Raw genomic sequence first — 21,951 nt, 5'->3', positions numbered from 1 at the left:
AACAGTAAAATCATTGCAAAATCAAACACTGAGGGTACAGAACTAAATCTTTTAAGATGTTAACTTAATTTGTGAGGTTTATATAACGGGACAGTAGAAAAATTAAAAAAAAACCGGAAACAGCCTTATCTCAGCTGAATGCGCACACAAACAGACACCAATAGAAAAACACATCCAAACGGTGAAATCTTTGCAAAATCAAACACTGAGGGTACAGAACTCAATCTTTTAAGATGTTAACTTCATTTGTGAGGTTTATATTACGGGACAGTAGAAAAATAAAAAATATCCGGAAACAGCCTTATCTCAGCTGAATGCGCACACAAACAGACACCAATAGAAAAACACATCCGAACAGTGAAATCTTTGCTAAATCAAACACTGAGGCTACATAACTAAATCTTTTAAGATGTTAACTTCATTTGTGAGGTTTATATTACGGGACAGTAGAAAAATAAAAAAAATCCGGAAACAGCCTTATCTCAGCGTTTTGCGCACACAAACAGACACCAACAGAAAAACACATCCAAACAGTGAAATCATTGCAAAATCAAACACTGAGGGTACAGAACTAAATCATTTAAGATGTTAACTTCATTTGTGAGGTTTATATTACGGGACAGTAGAAAAATAAAAAATATCCGGAAACAGCCTTATCTCAGCTGAATGCGCACACAAATAGACACCAATAGAAAAACACATCCAAACAGTGAAATCTTTGCTAAATCAAACACTGAAGGTAAAGAAGTATATCTTATAAGATCTTAAGTTCATTTGTTAGGTTTATATTAAGTGACAGTAGAAATTTAAGAAAAATCCGAAAACAGCCTTATCTCAGCTGAATGCGCACACAAACAGACACCAATAGAAAAACACATCCAAACAGTGAAATCTTTGCTAAATCAAACACTGTGAGGGAAAAGAACTAAATCTTTTAATATGTTAACTTCATTTGTGAGGTTTATATTACGGGACAGTAAAAAAATAAAAAAAATCCGGAAACAGCCTTATCTCAGCTGAATGCGCACACAAACAGACACCAATAGAAAAACACATCCAAACGGTGAAATCTTTGCAAAATCAAACACTGAGGGTACAGAACTAAATCATTTAAGATGTTAACTTCATTTGTGAGGTTTATATTACGGGACAGTAGAAAAATAAAAAATATCCGGAAACAGCCTTATCTCAGCTGAATGCGCACACAAACAGACACCAATAGAAAAACACATCCGAACAGTGAAATCTTTGCTAAATCAAACACTGAGGGTACATAACTAAATCTTTTAAGATGTTAACTTCATTTGTGAGGTTTATATTACGGGACAGTAGAAAAATAAAAAAAATCCGGAAACAGCCTTATCTCAGCGTTTTGCGCACACAAACAGACACCAACAGAAAAACACATCCAAACAGTGAAATCATTGCAAAATCAAACACTGAGGGTACAGAACTAAATCATTTAAGATGTTAACTTCATTTGTGAGGTTTATATTACGGGACAGTAGAAAAATAAAAAATATCCGGAAACAGCCTTATCTCAGCGTTTTGCGCACACAAACAGACACCAACAGAAAAACACATCCAAACAGTAAAATCATTGCAAAATCAAACACTGAGGGTACAGAACTAAATCTTTTAAGATGTTAACTTAATTTGTGAGGTTTATATAACGGGACAGTAGAAAAATTAAAAAAAAACCGGAAACAGCCTTATCTCAGCTGAATGCGCACACAAACAGACACCAATAGAAAAACACATCCAAACGGTGAAATCTTTGCAAAATCAAACACTGAGGGTACAGAACTCAATCTTTTAAGATGTTAACTTCATTTGTGAGGTTTATATTACGGGACAGTAGAAAAATAAAAAATATCCGGAAACAGCCTTATCTCAGCTGAATGCGCACACAAACAGACACCAATAGAAAAACACATCCGAACAGTGAAATCTTTGCTAAATCAAACACTGAGGCTACATAACTAAATCTTTTAAGATGTTAACTTCATTTGTGAGGTTTATATTACGGGACAGTAGAAAAATAAAAAATATCCGGAAACAGCCTTATCTCAGCTGAATGCGCACACAAATAGACACCAATAGAAAAACACATCCAAACAGTGAAATCTTTGCTAAATCAAACACTGAAGGTAAAGAAGTATATCTTATAAGATCTTAAGTTCATTTGTTAGGTTTATATTAAGTGACAGTAGAAATTTAAGAAAAATCCGAAAACAGCCTTATCTCAGCTGAATGCGCACACAAACAGACACCAATAGAAAAACACATCCAAACAGTGAAATCTTTGCTAAATCAAACACTGTGAGGGAAAAGAACTAAATCTTTTAATATGTTAACTTCATTTGTGAGGTTTATATTACGGGACAGTAGAAAAATAAAAAAAATCCGGAAACAGCCTTATCTCAGCTGAATGCGCACACAAACAGACACCAATAGAAAAACACATCCAAACGGTGAAATCTTTGCTAAATCAAACACTGAAGGTAAAGAAGGATATCTTATAAGATCTTAAGTTCATTTGTTAGGTTTATATTACGTGACAGTAGAAATTTAAGAAAAATCCGAAAACAGCCTTATCTCAGCTGAATGCGCACACAAACAGACACAAATAGAAAAACACATCCGAACAGTGAAATCTTTGCTAAATCAAACACTGAGGGTACAGAACTAAATCTTTTAAGATGTTAACTTCATTTGTGAGGTTTATATTACGGGACAGTAGAAAAATAAAAAATATCCGGAAACAGCCTTATCTCAGCTGAATGCGCACACAAATAGACACCAATAGAAAAACACATCCAAACAGTGAAATCTTTGCTAAATCAAACACTGAAGGTAAAGAAGTATATCTTATAAGATCTTAAGTTCATTTGTTAGGTTTATATTAAGTGACAGTAGAAATTTAAGAAAAATCCGAAAACAGCCTTATCTCAGCTGAATGCGCACACAAACAGACACCAATAGAAAAACACATCCAAACAGTGAAATCTTTGCTAAATCAAACACTGTGAGGGAAAAGAACTAAATCTTTTAAGATGTTAACTTCATTTGTGAGGTTTATATTACGGGAAAGTAGAAAAATAAAAAAAATCCGGAAACAGCCTTATCTCAGCTGAATGCGCACACAAACAGACACCAATAGAAAAACACATCCAAACAGTGAAATCGTTGCTAAATCAAACACTGAAGGTAAAGAAGGATATCTTATAAGATCTTAAGTTCATTTGTGAGGTTTATATTACGGGACAGTAGAAAAATAAAAAAAATCCGAAAACAGCCTTATCTCATTGAATGCGCACACAAACAGACACTAATAGAAAACACATCTAAACAGTGAATTCTTTGCAAAATCAAACACTGAGGGTACAGAACTAAATCTTTTAAAATGTTAACTTAATTTGTTAGGTTTATATTAAGTGACAGTAGAAATTTAAGAAAAATCCGAAAACAGCCTTATCTCAGCTGAATGCGCACACAAACAGACACCAATAGAAAAACACATCCAAACAGTGAAATTTTTGCTAAATCAAACACTGTGAGGGAAAAGAACTAAATCTTTTAAGATGTTAACTTCATTTGTGAGGTTTATATTACGGGAAAGTAGAAAAATAAAAAAAATCCGGAAACAGCCTTATCTCAGCTGAATGCGCACACAAACAGACACCAATAGAAAAACACATCCAAACAGTGAAATCGTTGCTAAATCAAACACTGAAGGTAAAGAAGGATATCTTATAAGATCTTAAGTTCATTTGTGAGGTTTATATTACGGGACAGTAGAAAAATAAAAAAAATCCGAAAACAGCCTTATCTCATTGAATGCGCACACAAACAGACACTAATAGAAAACACATCTAAACAGTGAATTCTTTGCAAAATCAAACACTGAGGGTACAGAACTAAATCTTTTAAAATGTTAACTTAATTTGTGAGGTTAATATTACGGGACAGTAGAAAAATAAAAAAAATCCGAAAACAGCCTTATCTCAGCTCAATGCGCACGCCAATAGAAAAACACATCCAAACAGTGAAATCTTTGCAAAAGCAAACACTGAGGGTACGGAACTAAATCTTTTAAGATGTTAACTTAATTTGTGAGGTTAATATTACGGGACAGTAGAAAAATAAAAAAAATCCGGAAACAGCCTTATCTCAGCGTTTTGCGCACACAAACAGACACCAACAGAAAAACACATCCAAACAGTGAAATCATTGCAAAATCAAACACTGAGGGTACAGAACTAAATCATTTAAGATGTTAACTTCATTTGTGAGGTTTATATTACGGGACAGTAGAAAAATAAAAAATACCCGGAAACAGCCTTATCTCAACTGAATGCGCACACAAATAGACACCAATAGAAAAACACATCCAAACAGTGAAATCTTTGCAAAATCAAACACTGAAGGTAAAGAAGTATATCTTATAAGATCTTAAGTTCATTTGTTAGGTTTATATTAAGTGACAGTAGAAATTTAAGAAAAATCCGAAAACAGCCTTATCTCAGCTGAATGCGCACACAAACAGACACCAATAGAAAAACACATCCAAACAGTGAAATCTTTGCTAAATCAAACACTGTGAGGGAAAAGAACTAAATCTTTTAATATGTTAACTTCATTTGTGAGGTTTATATTACGGGACAGTAGAAAAATAAAAAAATCCGGAAACAGCCTTATCTCAGCTGAATGCGCACACAAACAGACACCAATAGAAAAACACATCCAAACGGTGAAATCTTTGCAAAATCAAACACTGAGGGTACAGAACTAAATCATTTAAGATGTTAACTTCATTTGTGAGGTTTATATTACGGGACAGTAGAAAAATAAAAAATATCCGGAAACAGCCTTATCTCAACTGAATGCGCACACAAATAGACACCAATAGAAAAACACATCCGAACAGTGAAATCTTTGCTAAATCAAACACTGAGGGTACAGAACTAAATCTTTTAAGATTTTAACTTCATTTGTGAGGTTTATATTACGGGAAAGTAGAAAAATAAAAAAAATCCGGAAACAGCCTTATCTCAGCTGAATGCGCACACAAACAGACACCAATAGAAAAACACATCCAAACAGTGAAATCGTTGCTAAATCAAACACTGAAGGTAAAGAAGGATATCTTATAAGATCTTAAGTTCATTTGTGAGGTTTATATTACGGGACAGTAGAAAAATAAAAAAAATCCGAAAACAGCCTTATCTCATTGAATGCGCACACAAACAGACACTAATAGAAAACACATCTAAACAGTGAATTCTTTGCAAAATCAAACACTGAGGGTACAGAACTAAATCTTTTAAAATGTTAACTTAATTTGTGAGGTTAATATTACGGGACAGTAGAAAAATAAAAAAAATCCGAAAACAGCCTTATCTCAGCTCAATGCGCACGCCAATAGAAAAACACATCCAAACAGTGAAATCTTTGCAAAAGCAAACACTGAAGGTAAAGAAGTATATCTTATAAGATCTTAAGTTCATTTGTTAGGTTTATATTAAGTGACAGTAGAAATTTAAGAAAAATCCGAAAACAGCCTTATCTCAGCTGAATGCGCACACAAACAGACACCAATAGAAAAACACATCCAAACAGTGAAATCTTTGCTAAATCAAACACTGAGGGTACAGAACTAAATCTTTTAAGATGTTAATTTCATTTGTGAGGTTTATGTTATGGGACAGTAGAAAAATAAAAAATATCCGGAAACAGCCTTATCTCAGCTGAATGCGCACACAAATAGACACCAATAGAAAAACACATCCAAACAGTGAAATCTTTGCAAAATCAAACACTGATGGTAAAGAAGTATATCTTATAAGATCTTAAGTTCATTTGTTAGGTTTATATTACGTGACAGTAGAAATTTAAGAAAAATCCGAAAACAGCCTTATCTCAGCTGAATGCGCGCACAAACAGACACCAATAGAAAAACACATCCGAACAGTGAAATCTTTGCTAAATCAAACACTGAGGGTACAGAACTAAATCTTTTAAGATGTTAACTTCATTTGTGAGGTTTATATTACGGGACAGTAGAAAAATAAAAAATATCCGGAAACAGCCTTATCTCAGCTGAATGCGCACACAAACAGACACCAATAGAAAAACACATCCGAACAGTGAAATCTTTGCAAAATCAAACACTGAAGGTAAAGAAGTATATCTTATAAGATCTTAAGTTCATTTGTTAGGTTTATATTAAGTGACAGTAGAAATTTAAGAAAAATCCGAAAACAGCATTATCTCAGCTGAATGCGCACACAAACAGACACCAATAGAAAAACACATCCAAACAGTGAAATCATTGCAAAATCAAACACTGAATGTAAAGAAGTATATCATATAAGATCTTAAGTTCATTTTTTAGGTTTATATTAAGGGACAGTAGAAATTTAAGAAAAATCCGAAAACAGCCTTATCTCATTGAATGCGCACACAAACAGACACTAATAGAAAAACACATCCAAACAGTGAATTCTTTGCAAAATCAAACACTGAGGGTACAGAACTAAATCTTTTAAGATGTTAACTTAATTTGTGAGGTTAATATTACGGGACAGTAGAAAAATAAAAAAAATCCGAAAACAGCCTTATCTCAGCTCAATGCGCACGCCAATAGAAAAACACATCCAAACAGTGAAATCTTTGCAAAAGCAAACACTGAGGGTACGGAACTAAATCTTTTAAGATGTTAACTTAATTTGTGAGGTTAATATTACGGGACAGTAGAAAAATAAAAAAAATCCGGAAACAGCCTTATCTCAGCGTTTTGCGCACACAAACAGACACCAACAGAAAAACACATCCAAACAGGGAAATCATTGCAAAATCAAACACTGAGGGTACAGAACTAAATCTTTTAAGATGTTAAGTTCATTTGTGAGATTTATATTACGGGACAGTAGAAAAATAAAAAAAATCCGGAAACAGCCTTATCTCAGCTGAATGCGCACACAAACAGACACCAATAGAAAAACATATCAAACAGTGAAATCTTTGCAAAATCTAACACTGAAGGTAAAGAAGTATATCTTATAAGATTTTAAGTTCATTTGTTAGGTTTATATTAAGTGACAGCAGAAATTTAAGAAAAATCCGAAAACAGCCTTATCTCAGCTCAATGCGCACGCCATTAGAAAAACACATCCCAACAGTGAAATCATTGCAAAATCAAACACTGAGGGTACAGAACTACATATTTTAAGATGTTAATTTCATTTGTGAGGTTTATGTTATTGGACAGTAGAAAAATAAAAAATATCCGGAAACAGCCTTATCTCAGCTGAATGCGCACACAAACAGACACCAATAGAAAAACACATCCAAACAGTGAAATCTTTGCAAAATCAAACACTGAGGGTACAGAAGTATATCTTATAAGATCTTAAGTTCATGTGTTAGGTTTATGTTATGGGACAGTAGAAGAATGACAAAAATCCGGAAACAGCCTTATCTCAGCTGAATGCGCACACAAAACAGACACCAATAGAAGTAAAGAAGTATATCATATAATATCTTAAGTTCATTTGTTAGGTTTATATTACGTGACAGTAGAAATTTAAGAAAAATCCGAAAACAGCCTTATCTTATTGAATGCGCACACAAACAGACACCAATAGAAAAACACATCCAAACAGTGAAATCTTTGCAAAATCAAACACTGAAGGTAAAAGAAGTATATCATATAAGATTTTAAGTTCATTTGTTAGGTTTATATTACGGGACAGTAAAAAATAAAAAAAAATCCGAAAACAGCCTTATCTCAACTGAATGCGCACACAAACAGACACCAATAGAAAAACACATCCAAACAGTGAAATCTTTGCAAAATCTAACACTGAAGGTAAAGAAGTATATCTTATAAGATTTTAAGTTCATTTGTTAGGTTTATATTACGGGACAGTAGAACAATTTAAAAAATCCGGAAACAGCCTTATCTCAGCTCAATGCGCACACAAACAGACACCAATAGAAAAACACATCCCAACTGTGAAATCATTGCAAAACACACTGAGAGTACAGAAGTATATCTTATAAGATGTACATTTCATTTGTAAATGGTTATTTGTCATAATCAAACTTTAAAAAAACATTTCTACAATGTTTTTTTCAACAAATGTTGCTTTCACAACACACATTATTGTTGTAATCATATCATTATTATTAATATTATTATTATTGTTATCGCTGTTAATATTATTATTGTTATCATCACCATCATTATATTTATATCATTAATACATTGACATTATATTAATATAAAAAACAAAAACTCACGCACTCATTCTATTGGGAACAATGACATGATGATGCTGAAGGTGGCTCCACATTCGCTTCCGATTTTCATTAAGTTTCGATTCCACCTTAAAAGAAATGCACGTTTCGGCCAGTAGGGAGAAGTGCAAATTCAGGAATGGTTGCAATAGAATTCAGTCAGCATTCATATTTGAGATGGACTTTCTCCTATAGTCCACAGTAGATATGGACATATAGGGGATCACTGGAAAAATAAGGAGCTGTAGTATGCAAAGCAGGTGACATATTTCATGGGAAATCATATTAGGCCATTAGAGGGCAGTGCAAAGTCACGAATTGTTGCAAAATAATTGTCAAAATCTTGACTTTTGAGCCTGATTTTCTCCAAAATTCTCAAACCAGGAAAATTCATCACAAATACCCGATCACGATATGACAATATCAAAATTCTAAGATCATATATCATGATATAGCTATAATATTGTCATGCCTTCCTCATCATAGTTCACATTCCATTTGTCAGAGATAAAATATGAATCCATAACCCATTTTGAGAGGCAGGTTCTCATAAGGTTGGGAAGTGTCAACTATTTGGGTTGCCACTGATGGGTAGACTCCCCCGTTTAAATGTTGGAGTTTAGTATTTTGGGCAACACTATGTTAGTTTTTGAAAACAGAAAACAACCATAGTTATAAGAGAAGGGATGGATACTGATAGCTTGTCCACTACAAATGCAACATTGCAACCATGAAATGCAGAGCTGTCAATCACACACGGTGGGACTGACAGCTCTGCATTTAAATGTAAAATTAAATTTACATTGTGGACATGCAGCTCTACTGAAGAGGAACAGAGACCATAAACCCTTTAGAACAATGTATGCAGGGCACCAGACTAACTTTTTACTAGGAGCACAGTAGCCCCCCCTATAACTGAATGTTTTAGGAGAGCAAGCAGAACATTTAGGGGCGCACACCTTAAACATTTCCTCTCATTTTCACTGTATTACTGATCAATACTTCGATAATAATTGCAGAAATGTGCTGTTTAGAATTCCCAGTGAATTTGTATTGTGCACTTGTTTGTTAAAGAATAAGATCACATAAGAGACATTAAGTGTACATAAAATACCATCACTGTCGCTACAGTACAATTATTAACTAGAAGTGGCCCGGTACTGTCCAGTACACAGAACCGGCACTTTTATTTGTGTACTGGCACATTTCACAAGATGCCGGCAATCTCTTATCAGTCCAATTGATGATTATGGTCCAGAGCAATAATGTCTCAGGGTACACTATGTGACGTTCACCTGTTCTCGCAAAAGTCAAGTGTTTATTCCTTGAGTTTGGAGTTTTTATTTTCTATCTAATCTCTATCTGGAAGACGACCGCTGTGGCGACCATCATCATGCTTCAAAAGCATGAGTTAGCTCATCCACACACTCATACTTTCTGATATAATAAAAATAAACATGGAGCTGGCAAGTTGAGGCTTGAAAATATCAGAGGACCATGCACAGAAGGGATTAAGCTGGGATATTGCCCGGTATCCTGGACTCTTTGTTAAAAAATTAATAAATTGATAAAGGTGAACCTGAATTTTCATTAACACTAAAACAAGGCCAGACCAAAAGTTTCACTCCCAGGGCTGGAGTATGCCAGATGTAATATTATTAGATATTAATGTAGATGTTATGCAAGAATTTGATGCACAAGCCTGTTTTCTTTGTGTATTACCTTAATGACTCTGTCCTGGCAGTGCTGGATGATCTTACACAGCTCCTCTGTACCCTGAGACTCGAGACTCTGATGAAGGATCTGCTCAAACATCTAGTAAAACACAATTTGTAGTTTTGTACCTAACTTTGTGACATACATGCATGTAACACCAGACAAACTGACTCATATAGGAATATCCCATGAAATAATGATAATATATGATAATGTACTACACCCAGTTCCACAGTCTGTATTGTGGCATGTCTGTAGACAACTATATCTATTTAACTGTCCACTGAGTTATCAAACCGCAAAAAGATGTTCGCCTTTAGTTCTACTGTGTCCTTGATCAATGCCACAGTCAGAACCTCATCATCCAACTATTTGACAAACTCTAGTCAAACAGGAGCTACAGTGTAGGAAAATGATCAAGAAATAAAATGAGTGTCAATAAAATGATTAGCTCTCATAGAAACTTCCCATTGTGTTAACCAGTTAACCAATAACCCATATTAGACTGGTTAGTCAGTAGTTGAGGTTTCACCTCTCTCATGGGGATCTGGGCCCTTTGGACAAACACTGACGGGCTGCTCACGTCAAACTGTTGCTGCAAGACCCTCAAGGCTCAGGTTCACCACCTTCTCATAGCAGCTGTGCATCTTAACTGGATGGAAAGCCAGCATGGCAATCTTCTCCATGTGCTGAGGAGGAAGACAAGAAGGGAGAGGAAGAGATGGATGAGGCATGGACAGATTTGGGAAAAATGTATAATTGTGTCTCACAATAAATATACTACTGCAAAAGTATCACTAATGTTACACTAGACAAATGCTGTTTAAATCACAAACATATCTGGAATAGGAGTATAGGAATTGCGGATAGATAACATTTGTTTTGTAAAGATCCAGATTCTTGTGCTTCAACTGCGAAAATCCGAGTGCATTTTCTATACATAATCATTATATCTTGTGCTTCAATTTATTTTCTCATGTTATGGGTTTTATTTAAAGCGACACAATTTTCAACCTTCACGTAATGTCTCTAAGCAGGGATGGGAAGTATTTCTGATACATGTATTAAAAAAATACATATTTAAAATACAAAATATGCTCTTTTCTGGAGATGATAAAAATTCCTTCATATTTTGTACCAATATATTTCCATTATGTGTATTTTATTTAAAATACTGTAACATACATCCTTTGAAAAAAAGTGATGACATAAGAAGACAAATTGCAGGATGCTGCTTCAGATTGGACGTCATGGTGCTTGTGCCTACTTTAATTTGCCAGGACTTGTTAAGATCACAATTAGTCTACATAAGAATTGAATTGAGTCAAGCGATTACCGTCAGAGCTGAGTTTCAAGACTTTAGAGCTCACTCTGTCGTTTACATCGATGACAGTGTTAAAGTCGCCACATAAAATAATTTTGTATCCGACCAATAGCGCTTCTTTAAGTCTTTTAAAAAGTTGAAAAATGTTTGTTCTCTCATGAGAGGTGTACATGTGTATCATTCGTATTTTTTCTCCTCGGTAAAAACAATCCAACATGAGCAATCTACAAGGAATTAAATTAGGAATTCATTCGTTTTACGAATAATAGTGACATCACCAGTTTTAGAAAAAAGATCCCACCATCAGCTTTACTTTCGCCAATAGAAATTACACTTTGACCTTTGTTCCACATGCTGGATACCTTTACTCTTTACTTGTGTTCAGTCTCAGTTCTTGACAACATAATATGTCAAAGTCAGTTTTCAACAAGAATTTAATTTGTTGGGCTCTAAAAGAATTTGATTGGATGCCATGGGCATTCCAAGATGAAACTTTGGGTGAGGTCATAAATGTTTGGGGGGAAGCTATGGTGTGGGTTTGTCGTCATTTTATAACTTATACTACAAGCTTTTCTTTTCTTTTTCTCTACCTCTACAAAAGGTGTTTCATGATCATCATCAGGCTCTGGAGCGGGGAATTCAGGAGTGGGAGAGAAAGAGCCAAAGTTGTTGCTGTAAGGGGGGCTCTCTGCTACAGCCTGCGGGTAAAGCGGGGTGCCGCCGACTCGCTGACCCTGACACCTTATACCTATTCCAAGCCCTACCAGTAGAGGTCCCCCAAACCCCAATTTATGAGATGGAATAAAATGATATCAAAGTTTAGTTGGGGTGACAAAAGATCCACAATAAGACTGGAAACTCTCCAGCTGCCAAAAGAAGAAGGAGAGATGAGACTTCCAAAATTAAAGGAATACTACCATGCCGCCCAATTGAGATATATTGTAGGTTGGTGCAAACCAGACACAGTGAAATTAAATAGAAAAAGAGTTTGGAGAAAACCCAGTACAGAATATAATTGGGGATAAAGAAACATACAAGAAGATTCAAAACCAAATAGACACAATCACGATGTTCACATACAAAATATGGTTCAGCATAATAAAAAAATATAAGATACAGATAGACACTCATTTATTGAATAGGATAGCAATTTTACACCGACTAGGTACGATATAGGATTTAAACAGTGGACAACAAAGGGAATCACAGCATGGTGTGTTATGGTGAAAGATTGACAGCTTGAGAGTTTCCAAAATATGACAGAAAAAAAGGATTTAGATAATCAATCATGAATTCTGTGGATTCCTGCAACTTAGAGACTACTATATGAAAGAGACCAGGGTGGACTCCTCCTGAGAAGTGAATAGTGTGATCCAGAGCATCATAATCAACGCATACAAAGAAACCACAATTAGAATTATATTGGGACTATATAAAAAAATGCTACAAAATACATTAAAAAAAAGATGGGAATCAGGATTTAACATAAAACTTAGTGATGAAGATTGGCTAAGATTGGTATAATCTGCCAGACATTAGCCTCATGTATGAAACAAAGTGATTTTGAAGCAGAAACATATTTAGGTTACAAGGTCAGAGCTGCAGTGACTTCCTGACAAGTACAAATTAGCATTTCATGGGTTGTACTAGCAACACATATGACAAATGTTGGGTGGCTGGGAGATTTTTTTTTAATCAGTCTTGAATATGTCAAAGATTACCCACAATATTAACTTTGAAGCATTGTTAGTTTTGTGTAGCATCAGATAAAACATGTACTCCCTCCCCTCTTAATTTGAAAAGAGGACATTTGTAATATGGAAATGATTGAATATTTGGTGGTTTTGAGGACTGATGCAGGACAAAAGTATTAATCTTTTATGACAACAATTCTTGGGAGTGAACATTCCTGCCATATACTCAAGTGTATGGTGAAAACAATGTTCAGTGTTCTATTGATCTATTAATAAAATGTTTTCATTTGAATTCCAATTTGCCAAGAGACCTTCTTACAAGAAAGTGTGCCATATGCACTAACACAGTGGAAATGAATCATAATGAAGCCTGAGGGTTAAGGAAACAGTTTGTCATCAACTAAATCGATAGGTGTCCAAAGCCTGAGGGTCAACCTCTTTCCCCGGATGAAGCAGAATCCAGTCACGTTAACTGTGCGTTGTAAGAATGGAAAAGACTGTCATAAAAAATAATAATAATTACAACACCCACACTGTATCAACATTCAGAGTGGACTTAATTTTTAAGAATAGAGGGATAGATTTAGTGTATAGCCTACTTGTTAAATAGACAGGATACCTGCAGCAGCAGCACCAGCGAAGCTCTCTGAACAGATCAGCAATGTGACCCACAGTCCTCACAACCGAAGACGCAGCCGAAACACAGCAAGCGGTTCCGCGAAAACGGGAGCTTTGCAGCTGCGGGTCCGGGTGAGAGGACATCGGTTCTCACAGTGGAACTGTTCAGACAGAAAGTCTGGCTCCCGTGTAACGTCGCAGACAACACCATCTGCATTTAAACACTAAACTTTCGCCAAAAACAGCAAAGCGAAAAAGAAAAAAAGAGCATGGAACATTTACATGTGCATATATTATTATTAACTATATTTCGATTAATGCGTGTGTGTGTTTAAATACATGTGTATGTATGTATTTTCAATGAGTGAAAAGACGTAGTTACTGTAATTAACGAACACATTTTAGCAACAGCTCTTACTAGGAGCACAGTGGCCCCCCTATAACTGAATGTTTTAGGAGAGCAAGCAGAACATTTAGGGGCGCACACCTTAAACATTTCCTCTCATTTTCACTGTATTACTGATCAATACTTCGATAATAATTGCAGAAATTGCAATGTGCTGTTTAGAATTCCCAGTGAATTTTTATTGTGCACTTGTTTGTTAAAGAATAAGATCACATAAGAGACATTAAGTGTACATAAAATACCATCACTGTCGCTACAGTACAATTATTAACTAGAAGTGGCCCGGTACTGTCCAGTACACAGAACCGGCACTTTTATTTGTGTACTGGCACATTTCACAAGATGCCGGCAATCTCTTATCAGTCCAATTGATGATTATGGTCCAGAGCAATAATGTCTCAGGGTACACTATGTGACGTTCACCTGTTCTCGCAAAAGTCAAGTGTTTATTCCTTGAGTTTGGAGTTTTTATTTTCTATCTAATCTCTATCTGGAAGACGACCGCTGTGGCGACCATCATCATGCTTCAAAAGCATGAGTTAGCTCATCCACACACTCATACTTTCTGATATAATAAAAATAAACATGGAGCTGGCAAGTTGAGGCTTGAAAATATCAGAGGACCATGCACAGAAGGGATTAAGCTGGGATATTGCCCGGTATCCTGGACTCTTTGTTAAAAAATTAATAAATTGATAAAGGTGAACCTGAATTTTCATTAACACTAAAACAAGGCCAGACCAAAAGTTTCACTCCCAGGGCTGGAGTATGCCAGATGTAATATTATTAGATATTAATGTAGATGTTATGCAAGAATTTGATGCACAAGCCTGTTTTCTTTGTGTATTACCTTAATGACTCTGTCCTGGCAGTGCTGGATGATCTTACACAGCTCCTCTGTACCCTGAGACTCGAGACTCTGATGAAGGATCTGCTCAAACATCTAGTAAAACACAATTTGTAGTTTTGTACCTAACTTTGTGACATACATGCATGTAACACCAGACAAACTGACTCATATAGGAATATCCCATGAAATAATGATAATATATGATAATGTACTACACCCAGTTCCACAGTCTGTATTGTGGCATGTCTGTAGACAACTATATCTATTTAACTGTCCACTGAGTTATCAAACCGCAAAAAGATGTTCGCCTTTAGTTCTACTGTGTCCTTGATCAATGCCACAGTCAGAACCTCATCATCCAACTATTTGACAAACTCTAGTCAAACAGGAGCTACAGTGTAGGAAAATGATCAAGAAATAAAATGAGTGTCAATAAAATGATTAGCTCTCATAGAAACTTCCCATTGTGTTAACCAGTTAACCAATAACCCATATTAGACTGGTTAGTCAGTAGTTGAGGTTTCACCTCTCTCATGGGGATCTGGGCCCTTTGGACAAACACTGACGGGCTGCTCACGTCAAACTGTTGCTGCAAGACCCTCAAGGCTCAGGTTCACCACCTTCTCATAGCAGCTGTGCATCTTAACTGGATGGAAAGCCAGCATGGCAATCTTCTCCATGTGCTGAGGAGGAAGACAAGAAGGGAGAGGAAGAGATGGATGAGGCATGGACAGATTTGGGAAAAATGTATAATTGTGTCTCACAATAAATATACTACTGCAAAAGTATCACTAATGTTACACTAGACAAATGCTGTTTAAATCACAAACATATCTGGAATAGGAGTATAGGAATTGCGGATAGATAACATTTGTTTTGTAAAGATCCAGATTCTTGTGCTTCAACTGCGAAAATCCGAGTGCATTTTCTATACATAATCATTATATCTTGTGCTTCAATTTATTTTCTCATGTTATGGGTTTTATTTAAAGCGACACAATTTTCAACCTTCACGTAATGTCTCTAAGCAGGGATGGGAAGTATTTCTGATACATGTATTAAAAAAATACATATTTAAAATACAAAATATGCTCTTTTCTGGAGATGATAAAAATTCCTTCATATTTTGTACCAATATATTTCCATTATGTGTATTTTATTTAAAATACTGTAACATACATCCTTTGAAAAAAAGTGATGACATAAGAAGACAAATTGCAGGATGCTGCTTCAGATTGGACGTCATGGTGCTTGTGCCTACTTTAATTTGCCAGGACTTGTTAAGATCACAATTAGTCTACATAAGAATTGAATTGAGTCAAGCGATTACCGTCAGAGCTGAGTTTCAAGACTTTAGAGCTCACTCTGTCGTTTACATCGATGACAGTGTTAAAGTCGCCACATAAAATAATTTTGTATCCGACCAATAGCGCTTCTTTAAGTCTTTTAAAAAGTTGAAAAATGTTTGTTCTCTCATGAGAGGTGTACATGTGTATCATTCGTATTTTTTCTCCTCGATAAAAACAATCCAACATGAGCAATCTACAAGGAATTAAATTAGGAATTCATTCGTTTTACGAATAATAGTGACATCACCAGTTTTAGAAAAAAGATCCCACCATCAGCTTTACTTTCGCCAATAGAAATTACCCTTTGACCTTTGTTCCACATGCTGGATACCTTTACTCTTTACTTGTGTTCAGTCTCAGTTCTTGACAACATAATATGTCAAAGTCAGTTTTCAACAAGAATTTAATTTGTTGGGCTCTAAAAGAATTTGATTGGATGCCATGGGCATTCCAAGATGAAACTTTGGGTGAGGTCATAAATGTTTGGGGGGAAGCTATGGTGTGGGTTTGTCGTCATTTTATAACTTATACTACAAGCTTTTCTTTTCTTTTTCTCTACCTCTACAAAAGGTGTTTCATGATCATCATCAGGCTCTGGAGCGGGGAATTCAGGAGTGGGAGAGAAAGAGCCAAAGTTGTTGCTGTAAGGGGGGCTCTCTGCTACAGCCTGCGGGTAAAGCGGGGTGCCGCCGACTCGCTGACCCTGACACCTTATACCTATTCCAAGCCCTACCAGTAGAGGTCCCCCAAACCCCAATTTATGAGATGGAATAAAATGATATCAAAGTTTAGTTGGGGTGGCAGAAGATCCACAATAAGACTGGAAACTCTCCAGCTGCCAAAAGAAGAAGGAGGGATGAGACTTCCAAAATTAAAGGAATACTACCATGCGGCCCAATTGAGATATATTGTAGGTTGGTGCAAACCAGACACAGTGAAATTAAATAGAAAAAGAGTTTGGAGAAAACCCAGTACAGAATATAATTGGGGATAAAGAAACATACAAGAAGATTCAAAACCAAATAGACACAATCACGATGTTCACATACAAAATATGGTTCAGCATAATAAAAAAATATAAGATACAGAAAGACACTCATTTATTGAATAGGATAGCAATTTTACACCGACTAGGTACGATATAGGATTTAAACAGTGGACAACAAAGGGAATCACAGCATGGTGTGTTATGGTGAAAGATGGACAGCTTGAGAGTTTCCAAAATATGAAAAGGATTTAGATAATCAATCATGAATTCTGTGGATTCCTGCAACTTAGAGACTACTATATGAAAGAGACCAGGGTGGACTCCTCCTGAGAAGTGAATAGTGTGATCCAGATCATCATAATCAACGCATACAAAGAAACCACAATTAGAATTATATTGGGACTATATAAAAAAAATGCTACAAAATACATTAAAAAAAAGATGGGAATCACGATTTAACATAAAATTTAGTGATGAAGATTGGCTAAGATTGGTATAATCTGCCAGACATTAGCCTCATGTATGAAACAAAGTGATTTTGAAGCAGAAACATATTTAGGTTACAAGGTCAGAGCTGCAGTGACTTCCTGACAAGTACAAATGAGCATTTCATTGGTTGTACTGGCAACACATATGACAAATGTTGGGTGGCTGGGAGATTTTTTTTTAATCAGTCTTGAATATGTCAAAGATGACCCACAATATTAACTTTGAAGCATTGTTAGTTTTGTGTAGCATCAGATAAAACATGTACTCCCTCCCCTCTTAATTTGAAAAGAGGACATTTGTAATATGGAAATGATTGAATATTTGGTGGTTTTGAGGAGGACTGATGCAGGACAAAAGTATTAATCTTTTATGACAACAATTCTTAGGAGTGAACATTCCTGCCATATACTCAAGTGTATGGTGAAAACAATGTTCAGTGTTCTATTGATCTATTAATAAAATGTTTTCATTTGAATTCCAATTTGCCAAGAGACCTTCTTACAAGAAAGTGTGCCATATGCACTAACACAGTGGAAATGAATCATAATGAAGCCTGAGGGTTAAGGAAACAGTTTGTCATCAACTAAATACTGTAGGTGTCCAAAGCCTGAGGGTCAACCTCTTTCCCCGGATGAAGCAGAATCCAGTCACGTTAACTGTGCGTTGTAAGACTGGAAAAGACTGTCATAAAAAATAATAATAATTACAACACCCACACTGTATCAACATTCAGAGTGGACTTAATTTTTAAGAATAGAGGGATAGATTTAGTGTATAGCCTACTTGTTAAATAGACAGGATACCTGCAGCAGCAGCACCAGCGAAGCTCTCTGAACAGATCAGCAATGTGACCCGCAGTCCTCACAACCGAAGACGCAGCCGAAACACAGCAAGCGGTTCCGCGAAAACGGGAGCTTTGCAGCTGCGGGTCCGGGTGAGAGGACATCGGTTCTCACAGTGGAACTGTTCAGACAGAAAGTCTGGCTCCCGTGTAACGTCGCAGACAACACCATCTGCATTTAAACACTAAACTTTCCCAAAAAACAGCAAAGCGAAAAAGAAAAAAAAAGAGCATGGAACATTTACATGTGCATATATTATTATTAACTATATTTCGATTAATGCGTGTGTGTGTTTAAATACATGTGTATGTATGTATTTTCAATGAGTGAAAAGACGTAGTTACTGTAATTAACGAACACATTTTAGCAACAGCTCTTTAGCCACCTGGCCTGCTGTTTAGCTCATTATAATAATTCAAAATTTCACTTACCTCTACATTTTTGAGCATCTTGCTGTGACATGTCAATAGCCTCCCTCTACCACCAACTTCCCCAGTAATTCCTTGGTCAGCGACTGATGCTGCAACTCCATTACATGTTCATCCACCTGCTGAGCAGACACTAACCTGTTCACGTTTTGGATATTAATCCGCTGCTGCTGCTGTGGTGGGGAACTACGTTGCGTTGGAGTGTGATGATGGCCGATAATTATCTTAAAGCTACAGTAGTAGTTGAAATAAACTGCCCCTTTGTTTCACCATACATGCATGGCAGAAATGTTCGCTTCCAAGATTTTTTGTAATAAAAACATTACAGATTAATCCTCTACATTCTTTGTGCTTTTGGATTTTTTTTTGACGATATCTTTGGCTGTGTTGATGCAAATTGCTCCAAATTTGGTGTAGGTGAAGTTATTTTCCACTGTCAGGGAATATCAACATTTTTCATTATCATATAACACACAATTCAATCAATATCTGAAGCTAAAATGATGTGGGTGTATTTTAGGGATATCATAGTATGGTGTGAATGTGGGTTTAGGAATGAATGTGTGTGTGTGTGTGTGTGTGTGTGTGTGTGTGTGTCTGTGTGTCTGTGTGCATGTGCAACTCCAGGCACTTCTTTTTCTCATATCAAGTTCAAATCGACATGATACACAGGCACCGACACCTACAAAGAGGCTCATACACACATTCACTCCTTTGAGTAAAAAAAACAAACAGGCATCTTGAGGGACTTCAAAGACTTGCCCTCTACGTGAACCCAAACAAAAGTCTGGTTTTGTTTACACAGGTGCAATTACAGGTAAACACAATGTTTCACTTTGTTTGGGGCTCAATTCATCCTGACAGCCTCAGACGCTGAAGACCTCGACCTCATCAACATCAGTCACAATGTACTGAAAAGAAAAAGGTTAAATCATTTATCAAAACTAACCCTAACCCTATCATATTATAGTGATTACATGTAAAATAATTACATCAAATCAAACATACATTTGTATGACCTGTGTGATCATCCGTTTTTGATGAAGTTTAAAATCCATAATTTGTATTAGTAGTGTATGATTTCACTTTCACTGAACTCAGTACCACTTATACATCATATACTAGTTGTATGAAATACTTTTACTGTATATGTTTTGGAGGAATATAGGCTCAAACTTCACTTTTTGCAACAAATAACAGGGTAATCATTTTTTGGCTATCAGGCAACTGTAATTTCACAGTATTGTTTTGTCAGCTGCCTAAATTATGTAAAATCCGATTAATGCTATGCTATTTATTTCAATCAAGTCTCTAACACAACAAAGTGTGTAATAAATGAGGGTTAGGGTTAGGGTTATAGGGTTATAAGCCAGTGCATCTGAATACTTTTCAGATGCACTGATTACACTGAAATGATTTTCTTCACACATTTTGAATTTGAAAATGCTCAGTGGGACCTGAGGAAGTGGACCTGAGGTGTTGCCAAGGGGGAAGTAATCCTCACAGCAGGCTCCCTGCTAAGTGAAATTCATTTTTGTGTTGGGGATGCAACTGCTCAAATGGATCAAATACCTGAAACTGTGTGAGAATTACAAGCATCAATAAACCGTTGGATTCCAATGCTGGCAGCTCAGGTTCGAACAGTATCGAACTGTGGTGTCCTCCATATCAAGAAGCTCTTGGTCCACCAGGTGAACCAAGGCGGCCTTCAGGGGGAGTGTTGCTGTGGTTCTGTAAAAATGCAGTGCAGAATGGAATTAAAAAAAAAGTTTTCTGTTGCTTTTAGGTTTCAAGCCCAGTCAATGGAACACATTTTAGGAAATATTAATGTTATTCCAAGATTATCTTTTACTTTTCACATGCCATATAACTCAGAAAAGATTTGTGGGAAAAAGAAATGCAAATAATTTCATGACCACTGTCTGATATGATTATATCAGACAGTAACATCGATACATGTTACTAGATTTAGTAACATGTATCGATATAGAAACACAGGAGCTATATACACAACCACCCCGACACTCCACTGTCCAAGTACTGAAAAATACATACCCACACACACATCACATATGGTTTTGAGAGAAATAATGTTTAGAAACACTTTTAATTACCCTTGTTAATGCTGTCTCTGTGTATCCTGACAGTTTTTCTTGCACATACAGTGAGAGATAAAATTGTCCTCCATGGTCCACCCTCACAGGCCATAGGTCACAACAGCATTCCTGCTTAAGCAATGAAAAGGGAAATAAAAAATAAAAAGACATTAACCGGCTCATTCTGTCATGAGGCCGTGTCTCAAATTCCACATCCTATCACAAGTTAATAAGACATATTTCATATATACGGGGGTAGAGTGGCTCAGTGGTTAAGACCGGTACCCTGTGTGCGAAAGACAGCATGGTCGTAATGGTCACAAGTTCGGCTCCGCCCCTGGCTTACTGTACTCAATTCCATTGTTAGTCGCCTTGGATAAAAGTGTCTGCTAAATGACATGTTATGGAATATTTTAATGGGTTCATCAACTGGCCGTCGCTTATTACAGTGCTGCTTCACAGTATGTATCCTTTAATTTATAAGACCACCTAAATACATAAAGTACAAATACAATACAAATACAATACAAACAATAGAAGAGAAGGGATGGAAACAACCATAGTTAGTGGAGAAGGGTTTTTTTTACATTGTGGACATGCAGCTCTACTGAAGAGGAACTAAGACCATAAACCCTTTAGAACAATGTTTGGAGGGCATCTGACTAACGTTTTACAAGGAGCACAGTAGGGGTGTAACTGAACATTTAAGGAGAGCAAGCAAAACATTTAGGGGCGCACACCTTAAATTGACTTGCAAAGCAAATATTAATTTTTCCGCTCATTTTCACTGTATTACTGATCAATACTTTGATAATAATTGCAGAAATTGCAATGTGCTGTTTAGAAT

The 21,951-nt window shown here is 36.0% G+C and overlaps 1 long non-coding RNA gene across 1 annotated transcript; it reads right to left on the bottom strand.

The window, feature by feature from the left end:
- Positions 1–9,769: 9,769 nt before the first annotated feature.
- Positions 9,770–19,085, bottom strand: LOC131457072 (uncharacterized). The gene is made up of 5 exons (XR_009239972.1): positions 19,012–19,085; positions 15,439–15,595; positions 14,913–15,005; positions 10,553–10,709; positions 9,770–10,119 (listed from the first exon to the last, which is right to left on the bottom strand). It is a non-coding gene; the product is annotated as an uncharacterized LOC131457072 (long non-coding RNA).
- Positions 19,086–21,951: the final 2,866 nt, after the last annotated feature.

This window comes from Solea solea, chromosome 3, assembly GCF_958295425.1.
Source record: "Solea solea chromosome 3, fSolSol10.1, whole genome shotgun sequence".
Taxonomy (NCBI): Eukaryota; Metazoa; Chordata; class Actinopteri; order Pleuronectiformes; family Soleidae; genus Solea; species Solea solea.
The sequence above is the reverse complement of the archived record's forward strand: the minus strand, read 5'-3'. Positions and strand labels throughout refer to the sequence as shown.